Below are 14,823 nucleotides of genomic sequence, written 5' to 3'. Positions count from 1 at the left end.
AACCTCAAACTTCCTGTGAAATGTACATTTACATCTTCCCTGGCTGCATCGCTTTGAGGTTTTGCTTTGTAATCAACTTCATAAACACTTTTGACTCTCTCCTTTTTCTTTATTAAGGATCAAATGAGATGTGGGTGGGGGGGAGGGCAGGGAACGGGAGCTCGTATGTACATACCTACGTGGGTGTATGATTAAGCAGAATGTATTTCTTTTACAATTAAAGAGACTATTTACCTTTTTCTAGAATAGCAGCACTGTTATAGGCTTCACTTATGCCTCTCGATAAATATGAAATATTAGTGTGGGCTTATATTACCTTTTAGAGAGAATACACACACACACAGTTATGACCACTGCTTATGTCTCAGCAAACGCATTATTTAAGATTCCAGATCTGAGGACCTGTGAGAAAAGTTATAATTTAAGATCTCTGTGCACATCTTATTTTCATGGTAACCAGGCAGAAGAGGCTGACTCAGATGTTTGGGAGCATGAGAGCACTTAATCTGTTACCACTGCTTTGCATCCTATCATGTTCTAGACTTCTTAGGAGCAATCTTTATTTATTTTTGGAGCTCACAGATTGCATTTCAACGAGTCAGGAATATTTTCCAGCTTATTTTAGTGAACTTACGCATATTTTGCCCAAATGGAGAAAAAATACACTATTTTCCAAAGGGTTGCTATTAGTGCTATTCTAGTGCTAGACTGTCATTTTATTTGATCAGCCCAGGGATAAAAGAAATTCACCTCCTTGTCTGGTTTTGCGCATGCATGGGAAGGTGTGGACATGCCAAAATAGCACATTTCTAGTGGTTAGATAAATCAAGAAGAAGCTCCCACGGAAACTTGTGTTTTAATTGTGCTCCTCAAACCCAAATACTTTGCCTTGTTAGATAATCCTTCTTTCCTGAACCCCTTAATAAACCCCTAAGCAGTACTTCACCTTTAAGAGCTCCTTAGGGCGATAAATATGCATATTTGACTCTAAAGTTTGCAGTCCCAGTGGTGATGGGATTAGTTGCCTGGTTATTTGTGGTTATTTTTGTAACACCTGTGGATTCCAAGACTGATGTTTGTTTCATCAGAAGCATGTGTCATACCTTTTTAGTAACTCACTGAACACAGGTGTTTCCTGATTATCTATCTAATCCACGTAGTGACCAAAATTAAAACAGAATAAATAAACCTTGCTGTATCTACTTTCTCTTTCCATACCTATTTCCATTGTCATGCCCGTGGGCACTGTTTAACGTAGAGGGAAATGGTGGTGCCGCCCCCTCCATCTCATTTTGATTTAGTAGAACCTGAAATCATTGCAGTCTCTTCCCAGCACCAAGCATCATTCCTGGTGCAAACAGTCTGTTGAATGAATACATGAGTATATGACTGAACATAGGCATTTTAAACTCCCCTTTGCTGTTAGGATTCTCAGGTATTCAGAGACTGTTGGAAGCATCATGCGTCAGGAAGGAAAAGAGATAAGGAAAGTAAAAAGGACCAAATCTTTCAGCCCATTAATCAAACCCATAATTCCCACTAACGCAGGTAAAACAATGAATAGCGCTAAGAAAAAAAATTACTCTATATTATGAGCATATTTAAAAGCTAAAATCAGAGACTGTTGTCCCAGGGCACACAGGACACATTTCTAAAAGGCAGAGAAATATGAAGACCCTCATTAAGAAGATGTGCCTGCAAGCTCAGATAAAACAGGAAAGAAAAATGTATCTGAAGTTCAAACGAAATATAGCTCATATTCTTCCTCCCACTCTGTTTCTCTGAATGATTCTCTAAGTTACAATATGAGCAAAATGGAGCTTGAAATAGACAAAATGGGACTAGAGCTTTTTTTTTTTCATGTAATATCTTAATGGAATTGCTACTCCCTGCCTTCTGTGCAGATTATTTGGTTTTTCCGTATACTTAGGAAGGAAAATCTTAAGTTTCCAGTTAAGGTATTTATTTTCAGTAAATATCACCACTATGTTTCTAGGTACCTCATAATTAAGGTATTTAGGGGCTATATTTATTTGGTTGTGCCTTATCCAGTTACATTAGGTACCACTAGTATTTGCATAGTTTAATGGAAGTGATAGCTAAAATGTGAATGAGTGCCTTCTTTGTGGGTTAAACTAAGCCTAGAAGCCAACAGCTAAAGCAGCTAAAGATGTGTGCCAGTTCTCATAAAAAGAGCAGCCATAGGTGATGAAGGATGCGCTGAATGCACAGGATCAGAAAAAGTCTCCATGCGTCTCCTTCCCTGCAATCCGTATGCCTGCCTAACCCTTTACTAACACGCAGCCCTTCACCCCATTAGCAGTTGCATACACCCACCCACATCCTATGCCAAAATCAGAGAACGTTTTCACTTTTACTCTCCTTTCCTCTTTAACAAAAATATGAGCTCTTTTTTTCCCTTTTAACTACAGTTTTGAAGAATTATGCACCACTATTTGGAATTCTCCAAATCACCATATTTCAGATTTCAGAGAAGAGCGATGCTTGGAATGATTTGCACTTTAAGCATGAAGGGTGACAGCCAAATGGCTCATCTACCCAGTTAACCATGTGAACTTTTAGTTTGTAAGGTTCCTAAAGCTGTAACTCATTAAAAACCAAAACCCAACCCAACCCAAACCAAAAAGACAAAACAAAAAATACAATTTTCTTTTTTATCATCAAATTGATGGATGCAAAACCTCCATGAATTACCTGGATTTAGCCATTCTCATGAGGGGATTATGAAAGCAGCCAAAAGCTCCTTGTTTTTTAGATCCTGCACCTTGTTCAGCTTTGTCTCAGATGATGCAAGGTGACCGCCAATCAACATACAGTCACTCACGTTTTTATTGATTCAGTGTGAAGTTACCAGGTCCTGTGCTGGCTTACAAAGACTACAGAATGAATTAAGGTAAGATATAGTCTTTCTCTTTGAGGAGTTCATGACACAAACATATAAAACTATAAAATGATGGATATATATGTATAATAATATGTGTAATATATTTATTATAATATATAATGTCATCTTATCTAATAATATAATGAAAAATGAGTTGTGGAAAGACAGGAGTGTAATCAGATCATTTAACCTGAGTTGTTGAGAAGACTTTTCAGAGGAGGTAACAGTTGATTCCTGGAAGACAGTTACCTACCCAGTGGAAAGACATACTGGGTGAATAGAAAGAAGTTCATTAGAATGAACCACCCATAAGGTAGACGGGACTTTAGATTTGCACCATCTGATAAGGTAGCCAGTACCACTCGTGGCTATTTAAACCTATTTGAAAGAAAAAAAAATTAAAAATGTAGTTGTTCAGTAGCTAACCACATTTCAACTGTCCAGTAGCCATGTATGGTCAATGGCTACTGTGTTAGACAGTGTGGATATAGAATATGACAGCAGAAGTTTCCATTGGATGGTGCTGCTGTGGGCGTCAGGCAAGAAGTCAGGCTGGAGTTACAGATAGGATTTACTGAACACAAATGTAGAGTTGAAGCTCTATGAGTGGATAGCTTTGCCCAGAGAGTAAAAAGTGAGCAGAGAAGGGGAATTCCTCTGGGGTACACCACCATTCAAGAGATGGATGGTGGGAGGAGATGGTATGAGCCAATGTGCTTAAATTGGAATGGTCAGAAGAAGCTTGGAAACTGGAAATCCTAAAAGTTCAGCAAGGAGAGTATTTGGAGAAGTCCTTAGCTGCTGAGGATGCCTGATCTTATAGAAAATCTCATGAAAATTGACAATTGATTGTGAGACCTAAAAAAAGGGGAGGTCATTCATCTGTGCTGTTAGTGAAGGTTGGGTTAAGAGGAGTCATGTGTGTATGTGTGTGTGTGTGTGTGTGTGTGTGTGTGTGTGTGTGTGTTGGAGTAAATGTGGGTAGAAGGTAGGCTGAAGAGTATAGTGGACTGAATTGCATCTCCCAAGATTTGTACACATGGCAGCCCTCAGAGGCTCAGGGGCAGAAAAATGGATTCTCCCCTAGAGCCTCCAGAAGGAGCATGGCCCTATTGACATCTTGATTTCTGACTTCTCTCCTTGAGAAGAACTGTGGGAGAATCAGCTTCTGTTGTTTTAGCCACCCAGTTCGTGTGGATCTGTTACAGCTGCCACAGGAAACCCATACAAAGGGTATTCAGGAGCAAATGGGGAGTAAAAGAATGGAGATAGAAAGTTTTGACAAATGGTTAGAAACACAAACATTCTCAAGGGATGGACAGGTGGTCAGTGGCAAGAAATGAAAGCAGAAGTGGTAAAGAACCGGTGAGTCTGAGCTTCTAGGTCCAGCCCCCAAATCGACACAGACTGTATTCCCATGCATCCCTCCTGCTCCTCACACTGACCGGCCCTGTTGTTCATATTTATTACAATTTTTCTTTCTTCCCATTCTCTCTTACTTGGATAAGTCTCGACTTTATGTCTAGCCATTTTAGCTATCTTCTCATGTCATGTTAAAATCCTTCTCATTCTTTTGACCTGAGAACATATGTTTCTTGTTAGTTCCTAAACCTGCTCAAATTCTTCTATTTCTCTGCTCTGGCGAGAAATTCTGGTAGCTGAGTGTGATGATTTCTCATTGCAGGTTCAAGTCAGCTTCATTTTTATCCATCTCCAGTCCCTCTCTTCTAACCTTCCCCCAGTAGCTGTCGCCAAATATTACATTTGAGAACATAACCCACCTCTTTCCTTTATCGTTCATGAGAACATTGGGATTATTCAACAAGCAAGTTCTCAGCTCTTCCACATCACAATCTCTTTCTGCCTTTACTACACTGTTTGACTTTTATCTTTGAGCAAGTATAATCTTTCTCCATTTTAAGGCTAATCTTTCCACCTTCTGAAAGGGGACTTTACTTTTTCCATTTTTCTGAATATATGTGTTCTCCCCCCACCCTCCATGTTTTCCTGAGACTCTGGCCACTCCATTTCCAGTCAGTCTTTTCCTTGGCCGATCTCATCCCGCGTCCTGTAATAACCTATCCTGATTCTCAGCCTCCTTCCTGAGTTCTCTGTCTGCTGGCTACCTCCACTTGCAGAATTTATAAAAGTTCAAACAGCAAGCTTAAGAACACACTTACCATCTTTCTCTCCAAACCCCACTTCTTCCCAAGAATCCTCCCCCTTTTTGTCAATACAGGAGAAACCCTCCCTGTTTGTGTAGATTTGAAACCCTGGAACCCGCTTCAAATCTGCCTTTTCCCTGATCCACCCCCATCTTTGTAGAATCATTATAGATCATAGTGCTTTCCACACTGTAATTGTTTACAGGTCATTTTTAGTTCCTGAGATAGGCACCGGAATAGAGGGAAGAACACTGGAAAGGAAAACTTGAACCTGAACCAGAACCAGGCTTTACCACTTAGTACCTCCGTGACCTATGGCAAATCACTGAGCTGCTTTTTGCCTTAGGGTCCCTGACTTTAAAAGGTGGTAACAATACCTTTCTCAAAGGATTGTTATGAAGATTACAGAGGTTAATATGCATAAAAGTTCCATACAAATTCTGAAGTGACATACTAGATTTAATCTTTGAGATGACCAGCTATATCATCCTGGAAGTTTTCACTCTCAGAGAGGAGACACTTGAAAAAAAAGTAGAATTAGATCACTTTAGAACCTTTCTTTTGCAATAAGCACACTATTCTCAATGGATCAAGTTCTGTACTGTCTATAAACTATTAGTTTTAATCCATATGAAATTGCTATTCTTAATGGGTTTTTAAAGACAACTATTGAAAGTGCTTATGGTCCAAACTAATAGTGGTAATAGTTTCCTTTCATGGCTCCTGGAGAGTCCAGACATTGGAGGGGCATATGGCACCCTTGACATTGCATTAGCGAATCTTTTGCTAATGATATTGGGGTGGAGGCAAAGGTTGCTGTGTCTTCATTATCAGCATTCCTGCCCACCAGGTACCCCAGTTTCCTCTGTGCCCCATAGTGAAAGAGAGGGCAGAAACATCTGGCCCACACACTTTAGTTACTTGGTCTCAGCAACATACAAAACATATATAAGGTAAATCTACTTTTATCGTTGTCCTTATCAGGTTTGTTACCCATGATCTGCAATGTTTGGCTGAGACTTGGAAGTCTTTGACTTGAATCAAGATGATATTTTGTATACATTGTTAAGTTGGTCCTTTGCTCTTTCTTGGTCCTAAGTGCTTAGTACTTAGTGCCTAGAACTGTTATGATTTTCTCTTAGCTGACAACAGGTAACTCCATCTTTAAAAAAGTCACGTAGCCTAATGAGTATCAACAAAATAAAATGAGATAATATATTCTTTAACTAAAATATTTTTGATACGAAGATTGGCCTGATAGAATCACCCTGAAACAGAGCTATCTACCTCAAAATGTCATTCTGTTTACATGTCAACCTTTGTGTGCAAAATACAAAGCCATAGAAAGGAAACCCCTTTTCATATTGTGTTTTCCTATGTATATATGTATATGTGGACATTCAAAGAATGGATTTTTTTTCCAGTATGTAATGCTTTTTATTTAACAAGACCTTCCAAATAACCTTGACTGTACAATGTAAAAGCATATAACTACTTTATATTCCACATCTTCCTAATTCTATACCCAACTAGGTGCCAAACATAAACTAATTCTTATGCTCTTATGCAGTGTTTAATTGTACAGATTCCATAAAAAATCACTTAATATAAAGAAAACAAATACTCTCTTTTATTGCCACACTAAATACTTTTGCCAGCAAATGTTTTTGGGGGTGCTTTTTATTTATGGATTTTTCACAATGCTGGAGAGCTTTTGTCTTTTTTAGTGCTTTATATTTATAGTTGTGGGATGATCATTTTCTGGTTGGTTTCACATTGAGCTCTTTTAGAACTAGTTGGAGTAGTAATAGTTTCACACAGTTTATACTTTCTCCCCCTGAGTCCTATGTTAAATCTTTTTCACTCTCTCAGTGACACTGCAGTATATTATGCTATACATTCTTAGGCTATTAAATTTGGGCATTGCTAATGATTTCTTCTTTATATATATACAGCACATAAAACATGTAAATGTTTCTTATTAAAACAAGAAAACTCAAAACACAATCAACCCTATCAGGAAAAAAAAAAAAAAAGAAAGGAAAAAAAGAAAAAAAAAGAGAGAGAGAGAGCTGGAGATTTTTTTTTTCAAGTAAGATTGTTAAGAGAGAAACAGGTTTGTAAAATCCCAGTATTGGAAAACAAAATAAATTATAAAAGACCCCTAAAGGGAGAGATTTCATTTTCTTAAAAAACAGCTTGTTTGGTATTCCATTCCTATCCTAAAATCTTTTTAAAAAGTAACACATTTGAAAAATCAACACTAGCAACATTACAGTTTTTGTTTGTTTGTTTTGACTAGAAGAAAATGTCTGAATCTTTGTGAGAAGGCAGGAAGGAAGAAAAGGAAGGAATTTCAAAGTCACCTTGACCTCCACATCATAGCCCTGGAATACTTGTAAAGGAGCCCTGGGGGGTAAATAGCTCAGGGTAAGTTCTAGCAGCTCAAAGCCTATGAGGATTTAACCTGAGGGTGATATGTATAAAGTAGCTGGGAAATAAGTACCCTTAGGTGCAAAGCTTTAAGGGAGCAGGGTGATTCAGAAAGGCCATCCCCCCCCCCCCCCCGCCCCAAAAGCAAGAAATGGAAATGATGAGAGCAATAGCAACCAATATTTGCACCTCCACAAGGAGTCTTTGGAAGCCACTGGATTCCTGGCTTACTTTACAGTTTGGCTTTCTTGATAGTCCAGCTTTTGAACAAACAGGATGATTCAGAAAACCCCTTTCATAGACGTTTAAACACCCAAATGGGCCATTTTCAGACGGAGCAGAGAATGGCTGAAGAATGGGATAAGTATGGATGGGATGGAGGATGGAGAACAAAGAGAAGTGGGGGAAGTGGGGAAGGAGAGGGGAAAGAAGGGGAGAGAAATAACTGGAGGAGTTGCGGGGTGGGTGGAGGAGGGGTTGGGATCAGGGGGAAAGAAAACCAGAGGAGCAGGGAAGGTCAGTTTTCACCGAAGCCTAATCCATGCCTACAACTACAAAGCTAGTGGTATGGTACATAGAAAAATGAGAACAGATTTTTTTTTTCCTTACTGCACTAAGGGGGATAGGAGAAACGTTTACATAATATTTACTGAGGTTGCCCCAGCAGCATGCAGACATCCACATCTGGCTGGGTTCTTCCCAGCCCTGATTTACTCCCCTTGGGGCAATGGAAGGAAGAGGCACTGCAAGCAGCCTCATTCTCTGTCCTTACAGATGTTCATCTGCCTCCAGAAAATGGAGTCCTAGAGAAGCAAGGTCAGCAGACAGGAAGTGAGGTCAATGTCAGGTTTCCATGCCAGGAACAGGACCTCTGGGTTCATTCCAGGGTTACTGCTTGTCAAACCCCAACACTGCTCACTGAGCCGGTGGGATAGGCCAGTCCCGCATCAACTCTCTCCCCGAACTTGACACCATGAGCCCCTTCTGATGGAAAGAGGCTGGAGAGAAACTGAGATCAAAGCAACAAGCAAAAAACACACCAAAAAAGCAAAAACAAAAACAAAGTAATTGTTACATAACTTTTAATTCTCTTTTTAAATACATTTATGATAACTGTTCAGAGTTCTTAAATTTCCCAAGTGAAGGACCTGGTTCGCTGGTAGATAGATACATTTCCCAAAATAAAACCGGACACTTTCGGAAAAGCCACATGTTCAAGGTTATCACTACGGTGTATACCTTAGCTTTTTTGGACACTCCGTGGCGAGCTAATCAGTGGATCTGTTGTCTCCTGGAAACCGAGAAGGAAAACAATCAGTTCAGTTCTCTTCCCTGGGCTGGGGGAGTGAGCTGGAATAAGGGAGCGTAAGAATACACTGGAAGCCCGCAAGCCGGAACACAGAGGTTACCACCGCCTGGCTGACCTAACTCACAGGTGCGCGGTTGCCAGGTAACGCTGGGGCCTCAGGGTTCTCTAAGAAGCCCTGCAGTTGGGCTGGGAGAGGTGTGGGCAGGGCCCGGGGCAGTGGGGAGGCAGGGCAAACGGAGTCACTCCGGGGGCAGCTGGCCCTGCAACTGCTTCTCACCTAGGTGGCAAGTGGAAACAAGCCGGGGGTTGGCCCTGAATGGCTGTTCTTCCTCAGCTGCCTGTGCTGTTGAAAGAGCTCTGATTAGCGGTGATGGGGCAGAAAGGGGAAGAAAACCGTGCTGTGCATTATGTAAAGCACACCATGTTTCTTCTTCCATATATATGTACATATAAATAAAAACACCACTCCTGTCCTTTATAAAGTTACAGTCTAAAAATTCCTCTCCATTTCGGGCAGGTTTATAGAGCACATTTTCACATATGTGAAGGGCAAAGGGATCTTTGGAAAGAGCCATGGACTGGTTGAAAACACCCTGAGTCTCTAGCCCACATTGTTGCTTTACCTCCCATGTTATCTGGGAGTCACTTCTTCTTTTGAGATTCACATAGAATTTGTTCAAATCCCTATGTGTTGTGGGAAACCCAGCATTCCCTTCAATCTCTTCAGGGATTCTTGAGGATTTACAACTAAATCCTCTAGGATTTACCTTCTAGGACCCCTACTTTCTTCTTGCATAGATTTAATTCCGATTATGAGTTACACAGTCCCTTGCATGTGGTCTGCATATAGAGTCTACCATTTCCTAAACCGTTTATCTGGCAAATTCATAAATCTGGACTGCCTTGTTCCCAGATAATGCCAGATGTGAAAAGACTTGCTTGGTCCTAAGCTAATGTTGATTTGTCTTTTAGTGGGTAATAGCGGATCGATTTGAATACTCTTAGGGATCTGTGTTTCATTCCACTTGAGCAAGAAAGCTTTTGGTGAATGGACAGGTGCAACATGATGGTGCCCCGCAGAATGGGTGGTGGTCCACACCTGGAATTCAATTACAAAGACAGGTCCAATGGTTAAGAGCCAGCATCTTTTGGAGTCTGCATCGCTGGGCTAGTTAGGTTCAGAGAAGGGTGAATATTGGGATAACGCATGGCCTGTCTTGACAGTTACATCTTTACCAAGCATAGAGCTTTCCTTTTTCACCGTGGGATATCCGTCTGTTCCTGAATCTGTTTAGGGTGAAGAAAAGATGAGTTATCTTATAAGGCTCTAGGAAAGCTTAGAACTGGAGGCTGAAGCAGAGGCAGCCAAGCTGTACTGTCACCACCTGGAATCAGGCAAGCAAATGGGGAGATCATGAAGGCCAACCTTCCTAGCCCAGGGGCTATCATTCCACTTTATATGTTTGAGTCATTGTGAGGAGAGAAAGATTTATAGGCATTCTTTCAACACTTACTCAACAAATATTTACTGAACACCTACCCTATTCTGAGCTCTGCAGTGTATTAAGAAACCAGGGCTAGAAACAAGTCATTCTTTCTTAATATTCTCAAACACTACTCTTGACTGCCTGTAGATCACATCCTAAGTATCAATCCATGTATTGATTGAATGCTTACATGTGTAAAGCATATCACAGGGTTGATACTGTCAATATTAAAAAGAAAAGCCAAAAGCAAAAAACTATTACATACACAGTGCTTATGACTGGGGAAGACATGATATGAGGCCCTTATAAGAAGCCAATCCAACCTATTGTCCTGGATTCTGAGATCAAAGGGTCTCAGCATCAAATGTGTATTTGAAAAGATGTCTTTTTAAGAAAACCACAAGTATTTGCAGAGTGCTATTAATAGTTCAGTAAATGTCATTTGTCGTATTTGATCGTAACCAACTTCAGGATCTGATATGGGTAGAGATGCTTAGTTCATTAAGGAAGTGCCATACTTGGCAGGTGCAAAGGTGGTCTTTGGTAATAGTCATCACTTATGAAGTTATATCTCAAATGTGTGAACAGAAAAATACAACTTTTGTAAAGCCTTTGGCACCCATCCAGAGGTTCATACAATGCCAAAGATGAAGAGCTTCTCTTTCTGCATGTGTCACCTCTCTTTAGGAGCACCCCTCATCCCACTGAAGTGAGAAGACCCAGCTTCAAGTGCAGTGCACAGAGCTTGATAGGCTCTCAGAAAGAATTTTGTTGTGCTGATTCTAGGACAGTGTTACACAGCTTTTCAAAGTTCAAAACTCCTACAATGCTTTTTCATTGTATCTTCCAGAGAAACCAGACCAGCCAAATAGTTGTTGACCACCTGTAGATCTCTGTTTCGAAGGCAGCAGGTCTATGAAATAGGCTTCATCAAACTGCTTATGACCCCTTATGCCAACCTTTTGGAAATTCTGGCAGTTTTCTTAACTTGGCGAGCCATACTCCAGTTTGCCTTGGATAGTCCCAGTTTACTCTTGTATTGGCGTAAATATTATGAGCATGTGCTGGTTTTATTATCATACATGTCCTAGTTTGAGGGATAAAGTATATGGTTGCCTTATTCTTAACTTGGATCCTAATCTCCCACTAGTTGAGAATAACTCTTCCAGGATCATTCCCACTTTGTCTCTATCTAGCTATGTGAATTTGGATAAGTCATCTAATTTTCCCATGGTTTTATATGGTCCTTAAAATAATGGTGTGTGTGGACAGATATCATTTACTTCCTCTGTAGTTCCAATGCTCACATCGAGTGTTAATCATATCAAATTACTTTGGTTACCTTTGGAGGAGTCCATTTTTCTCTCTAAGTGAGGTGGGACAACTGGACATTGGAGGGTCTTTCATAATCCATAACTCAGTGGTGGAGGATCCTTCATGCTATTCTAGGAAGTTTGAGTTTCCTGCTAGACAAAGGAAAGCGACAAGGTTTGTCAAAAGGTGGATGATATGACCAAATATTTGCTTCAAAAATGTGTATTATAATAATCCGGGTGAGAAGAAATGGGAACTCCAGCAAGAACTTTGAAGAGTTTTATCTCTGTGTCCGGGAAGTCGTGAAAGTAACATCTTCCTGAGCTCCAGGGGGAGAGAAGAACTACTCTTCTGAGTGAATTTCAATCAAGTTTCTATCTCCTCTATTCAAATGTCTCAAATCTAGGTCATTGGTATAGTATTTCCTTGGTTCTCATCTTTCAATATGGTTTTGTATGTGCTATTAAAAAATACCACTGCATCCCAGGGCGGGATGTCTTTCAGTGATGAATCAAGTGATTCCCATGTGTTCGTTTATAAATTGTTAACTGCTTTGGGATTCATAGGATGAAAGATGCTTTATTTATTGTCCTTTGAGATGAAAGATGCATAATTTACAATACTAGGATTACTATTTTATTTACTCTTGTGACGCTGAAATCACATTCTTTTCTAGTGATGGAATTGCAGAAGAATCTCGTTTAATTTGTGGGCAAGTGGCTTATTAAAAGCTTCGGTGTCGGGGGGTCTGGCTACACAATGTGGGTGTTGCGTGAAGGAAGCAGTATGATCCTTTTGTTGTTACACAAAGGCTTTATTCTCCTGCTCCCAAGTATTAGTAAGATGTTAAACATGTGTGCATGATGTAAAGATGTTGGCTCTGATGTGTGTTCATGCAGGCTTATGATGACATAATTAGGTACATTCTATAAAGGTACCTTAAAATACCACAGCTCTCAACTTTGCAGAGTCGTCTCTTCCAGTGGGCCTAGGACCTTGGCATGGCATTATTGTATGTTTCCAGGATCCAAAAATATCCACAAGTATGTGGGTAGGAAAATGTCAGCTTCCTGGTAGATAGACCCTTTAGAATTTCCTTGGCTAGACATCTTCACTTTACAGCCTCGTAGGGAAGGCTAGTTTTGTTTGCTTGCTTGCTTTTAACTAAAAAGGTGGGGCTCACTTCTTGGCAGCCAGGTTTGGGATGACTTCTCTAATTTTTAAAAAAAATATTTGTCCTGTGTCATCTCTGCAACAGATGGATTAGGGAGAGCCATGGATTTGTATGTGGATTGGGGTGATGCAAGAATGTTGAAGTTGTTTACTTGGTCATTTCACCAAGCCATCTTTCCTTTTAAGGGACTGATGTCACATACGCAACTTAGGGAATCACAGTAATGGTGGAACTTTTGGAAAGAAGAGAGCAGAGGCAGGGTAGCTCTCAGCTTCTTCTTTTTCCTTCTTTTCATTTTTCATCAGAGGAAAAGTGCTTGCCTTTTGACTGTTGGCCAAATGGCAATAGTAGGAAAGGAAAGAGATCTATAGATGGATGGTTCTAGAGGCTGTAGGGTAGCACTGCATGAAGAACCTACCATGAACTTCACAGAATACCCAGGGAAACAGATGGACCCAAGCCAGAATTTTCCTTCTTAAAATGATTTCACCAATTTGGTTGCATGATTTGGTTTTATTAGAATATGTATTTGCTTTCTTACATGTAGTTGTTTGAAGTTTCTAAGAATGTTCTGTTGGAAATACAGAAAGTATTTCTAGAAACTGTAATGTCCCTGCCCTCTATCCCCAGTGCAGGGAAGTGTGATATATATATATAATTTCTATTTGGCTGTAGAAACCAATGAAGGAAATGAAGACATAACTAATAACTCTCTTTGTGTCTGTGGAACACCCTGGCATAAGGTAAGGACTGGCCATTATGTCTTCTCTGGGGACAGAAATGGACTTCAGCTAAGGTGAGGGATTAGAATTAGGTGTAAGAAAGTCCTTTCCACCCGAGTCAGTCTATCACGGGTGCTGTGTGTTATATGACATGTTTCTCTGGATGTCTGTTTCTCTCGTTGCCAGCATTATTGGAGTGATAGCTGTTTTAGCAAAGAATAGGTATCCACCTATCTGGAATGACTTAAAGAATATGTGATTTGGCACATTCAGACATGCTGGTTTACAGACCCATAATGACTTGTGATTTACCCTCAGGTCCAAGCCCAAATGCCATATTTCCCATGAGCCCTCGTGGCTTGTTCAGGTGGCACCTGCAGTAGCAGCCCATGCCGGCGACAGTTACCACTGTGAATTTAAGGGGCACAGGACAGAGGTATGCCCAGCTTCCTGGTGATGGGCCCAGAGCCATTGGACCCTGTGGTCAAGGATTCTGTACCCCGAGAGTGCCTCCCCTCACTGTCCCATCTCCTGCCTTCCTTTGCCCACCTGGGGGGTTCATCCCTGGAACTTTGAGTCTGATGAGGGAAGTGGTGGGCTCAGCAAATGTTGGAGACCGAAAGCCCCTTCCTCCCTGAGCGCTGGCCTCTGCCCTTCTCCCTGCAGCGTCTGAACGTATTCGGACTATAAAGCAGTGAGTGCGGGGCTTTCAGCCCTGTCCCACCAACCTGCAAACACCCCAGGCTGGTACCAGGACAAGAACCCCAATTCCTCAGCAGCAGCAGCAGCAAGACATACTCTGTTCAACAAACTCGAGCCATTTTCAGAAACACAAGATCAAACTAAAGAATTTTTTTAAGCTTCTTCCTACTGTGGACAACGGAACCTAAAAAACAAATAAACAACTCTCTACCTTGGCAAAACTTGAAATCATATTTATTAGATCAAAATGAAAATTTTCTTTTTCTTCAAACTGTGTATGGCATAACATTTTCACGTTTTTTTTTCCTTGAGGTTTTTAAAATATTTACCTAGTAATGGGTGCTTGCCTTTGTTACTTCTTTCTACTCTTCTCATTTTTGCACTAAATCGGCCTCTAGAGGATAAAGTGCAAGTGTTTGCTTGTGGCTTTGAGAACTTGCTCCGACCGTTCAGCATGGCTCCAAGTCACCACAGGGTTAATAGAGCTGCTTTCAATATAGCCATATGTTATTAAGGCTGCGACAAATACATTTGTGTTTTATCACTTGTGATGAATGTTTCATTTCATCGAAATCAATTCTAATTCTGGAAAATAAATGCTCATCCAAGAGA

At 40.6% G+C, this 14,823-nt stretch overlaps 2 long non-coding RNA genes across 6 annotated transcripts in view; both read left to right on the top strand.

Annotated features, from left to right (window-relative positions):
• The first annotated feature begins 8,782 nt into the window (after positions 1–8,782).
• LOC141370139 (uncharacterized) overlaps positions 8,783–14,823 on the top strand; it is an 86,825-nt gene continuing 80,784 nt past the window's right edge. For both annotated transcript variants that reach the window (XR_012373908.1, XR_012373909.1), the window contains exon 1: positions 8,783–8,938. This is a non-coding gene — a long non-coding RNA (uncharacterized lncRNA). The remainder of the gene's footprint in view (positions 8,939–14,823) is intronic.
• On the top strand, positions 12,587–14,419 carry LOC141370137 (uncharacterized). 4 transcript variants are annotated; one of them, XR_012373904.1, is made up of 4 exons: positions 12,587–12,625; positions 13,463–13,530; positions 13,828–13,945; positions 14,176–14,419. It is a non-coding gene; the product is annotated as an uncharacterized lncRNA (long non-coding RNA). The 4 variants fall into 4 exon arrangements; XR_012373903.1 differs by having other exon boundaries at positions 12,588–12,664; XR_012373906.1 differs by having other exon boundaries at positions 12,594–12,656.

Source organism: Callorhinus ursinus, unplaced genomic scaffold (genome assembly GCF_003265705.2).
Source record: "Callorhinus ursinus isolate GAN/ISIS: 27379988/994484 unplaced genomic scaffold, GSC_fseal_2.0 scaffold26, whole genome shotgun sequence".
NCBI lineage: Eukaryota > Metazoa > Chordata > Mammalia > Carnivora > Otariidae > Callorhinus > Callorhinus ursinus.
The sequence above is the reverse complement of the archived record's forward strand: the minus strand, read 5'-3'. Positions and strand labels throughout refer to the sequence as shown.